This window comes from Acinonyx jubatus, chromosome A3, assembly GCF_027475565.1.
Source record: "Acinonyx jubatus isolate Ajub_Pintada_27869175 chromosome A3, VMU_Ajub_asm_v1.0, whole genome shotgun sequence".
In the NCBI taxonomy this organism is placed as follows: domain Eukaryota; kingdom Metazoa; phylum Chordata; class Mammalia; order Carnivora; family Felidae; genus Acinonyx; species Acinonyx jubatus.
The window spans coordinates 44,989,886-44,993,173 of record NC_069388.1 but is presented as its reverse complement, the minus strand read 5'-3'; the positions used below and the strand labels follow the sequence as shown (position 1 = coordinate 44,993,173).

Genomic DNA, 3,288 nt, shown 5'->3' with positions numbered 1-3,288 from the left:
TGCTCCCAAATTCTTGTCTCAGGGTCAAGCTGTTGGAGGAGCTCAAACCAAAATAGTTGGATAAATAGCTTCACTCAAAGTCACTGACAGCGATGCTACAGTAGAGAAAAAGAGGCTATGATTACCCTTTTGTCCAGATACAACATTGAAAGTGTTCTACACATACTCTAGTACGGGCCTGAGTTGGGGAGACATCCTGATGTTTGGAGAGAATTCAGAGAACTGAGATTAATTTCTGACTACCTCATGAAGTCACTAAGATTTTTGTGAGGGGAGGATTGCGTCTAATCAGAGCTTGCCAGGAGGTTTTCATAAAGCAGAAAGTAAAGGTATGCCCATTTTATGTAAGGAAACTGCTGCACAAGTAGAAAATCTTCATCAACTTTTAGGCCAACATAAGGGGTACTGATGTGGTCTCACCAAAAGCCACATTATTATCACTTTCAAGTCAATAGCCACTTAAGAGTCCTCATGTTTTTCAAGAGCTTGTTGCAAGGTGATGATGAGAACAACTTGTCTAAGCATTACTTACCGTCATGGTGAGTTGTAAGGCCAGCTGAAGGTGCCTTCTTGATCACAATGGCTCATTAGGTAGTTGAAGATAGAAGAGTCTCAAGCAGACCCATCCAGGTGTATAATGGGGTTATAAGAAACACCAGCTGGTGAGAGGTTAGAGAAGCTTTGGAAAAAATTATCTGGGACCTCAGATACACTACTAGAAAAGCAAATTGAAAGTTATTGGTTCAGTTATGTGTGCCCAGCTCCATGACACTTTTTTCAAAGGAGAGATTCTACAAGCTCATGTTGGTACTTCTGGAGGAAAAAGAATGGGAAGGATTGAAAAGAGAAAAGACACCACAATGCTACCATTTGTGTTCAAGAAGTGGAGAAATACGATTAAGAGAGAAACTCTTTGGGGTACCTGGGTGGCTCAGTTGGTTGGGTGTCCAACTTCAGCTCAGGTCATGATCTCACAGTCTGTGAGTTCAAGCTCTGTGCTGACAGCTTGGAGCCTGGAGCTTGCATCGGATTCTATGTCTCCCTCTCTCTCTACCTCTTCCCCACTCATGCTCTGTCTCTGTCTCTCAAAAAAAATGAATAAATTTTATTTATTTTATTTTTAAAATAAAATTTTAAAAAATTAAAAAAAAGAGAAACTCTTTATGTCAGATATCTCATTTACAACCATTTACTGCCTCATGTCAGGAAGGAAAGGACACTTATCAGAGAGGATAGAGAATGATCTGTTATGTAGTTTCACATATGCTTTCTTATAATATGAGTCTATAAGCTATTATCCTCCATTTTATTAGTAAGGGAATTAAGGCTCAGAGAGAAGGTGTGACAACGAAGATGTAAGGAAATATTGAGTACCGGTTACCTCTAGTCCTATCCAGTCCTTAAGGTGAACTCCTATTCCCCAGACCTTGGGATTGCCTAATAGCAAAGTGGCAGACCTCACAGGTGTGATGGTGGTGATGGAGGCCAGCCCTGCTCTGCCCCTCTCCAATGCTACCTCCTCCTCTAAGCTGGGGACCCAGGTCTCCTTTCCAGCACCTGCCATTTTACCTGGTCCTGGTTCTGCTTATGTGTTCTCACTGTGCAGATTGTTCATTCTCCAAGCCCTGCCTCTTCTGTAAAATGAAAATTTGATTATTTTCTAAAGGGGATTTAAATAAATGCTTTACATTCGTAAATATCAAAATGGAAAACCTGAATTCATCTTGTTTCTCCTTCTACCTCCAAGAAGAGAAATAACTCTCCAGGGCCAAGGCTTTTTACTTTCACCTAATTCTGTCCCACCTCCCACTGCACTGTAGAAGCTGGAAGTCTGAAAACTAAACTTCTTAGCCTCTCCAGGCTCCCTTGCAGCTAGGATTCTAAATTCAATTTTTGCCAGTGTTATTTATTCATGCAAAATTTGGATGGTGGGAGGGATGTGGAGGGTACCTCTGCAGAGATGATGGTTGACAGGCAGCCTGTGACCTTCCAGTTTGCAGTGATGTGTGTGAGAAGACTGTTCTGGTGGCATTTGTGAGGGCAGGAGTGAACATAGTCTCATGACCTCCTGCTGCAGCAGTGTGGTCCAGTGGTAGCCCCTGCCTACCTTACCTCCAGCTCTTCCACAGCTGTTGTGAGCACTGAGGTCCCTTATTAAATGCATTCTAAGAGTACCTGCTTACCAGTCCTCCTGCTGGCCCTCTGTTCTGGTTGCTATAGCTATATAACAAACCATTCCCAAACTTAGTGGCATGAAGTAATAATTTTATTTTGCTCACACACAAAAAAAGGCATAGTAGGTATGGCTTGTCTCTGCTCTATGATGTGGGATGAATGAAGCTATGAAGACTTAATGGCTAAGGGTAACTAACCAGTTGGGGGCTGGAGTCACTTAGAGGCCTCCTTACCCACAGGTTTGGTAGTTGATGCTAGCTAGGCTAGAACTTCAGCTGGGACTGTCAATCAGAGCACCCACATGGGGCCGCCCCACCAGCCAGGGCTTCCTCCCAGCATGGTAGCCTTGGCTTGGTCAGACTCCTTATATGGCAACTATGGCTCCCACAGTGAATGTCCCAAGAGAAACAGGTGAAGATTCCCAGGCTTTTCCAACCTCAGAGATCACACCTTAACCACTCTCACTGCATTCTTTAGGTTGAAGCAATCACAAGCTGGTCCAGACTCAAAGGGGAGGGGATACAGTCTATATCTCTAGATGGGAGGGGCTTCAAAGAATGTGTGGCCTTAATTTAAAACCCCTTAACCCGCTTTCCACAAAGAATCTCAGTAATTATGTTTTTCCAGTTTTACTGAGAAATAGTTGACATGCATCATTGTATAAGTTTAAGGCATACAGAATGATGGTTTGATTTACACATATTGTGAAATGGTTACCTCAAGAGGTTCAGCAAACATCCATCTTCCCACGTAGACACAAAATATGCATTGCTTCCCAAATTTGTTATGTCTTTCTTACATAACGGCCATGCTAGTCTTCTCTGTGTCCTTCCAATTTTAGTACATGTGCTGCTGAAGCTAGCACTCTCAGTAATTGTTTAATGTGTGATGGATATTCAGGCAATAAGGTTTTATTAGGATAATGACATCCTTGGATCTCCTTCTGTTTTCCACTCAAGCCAACAAATTTCAAGTTAGGAAAGAAAATAAGCACTTTTGCAAATATAGAGACAAGAAAAAATATATTCCCACTTAGTATTATGTACTTTGAAGAGTTTCTCTACCAGAAAAAAGGGGGGGGGAGAGGAAAATGGTTTCAAAAATATATTTCCA

General features: G+C 42.1%; 1 non-coding gene across 1 annotated transcript; it reads right to left on the bottom strand.

Annotated features, from left to right (window-relative positions):
- Positions 1–2,932: 2,932 nt before the first annotated feature.
- LOC113602618 (U6 spliceosomal RNA) lies at positions 2,933–3,040 on the bottom strand. Its single transcript, XR_003424101.1, has one exon. It is a non-coding gene; the product is annotated as a U6 spliceosomal RNA (small nuclear RNA).
- Between the last annotated feature and the right edge of the window lie 248 nt (positions 3,041–3,288).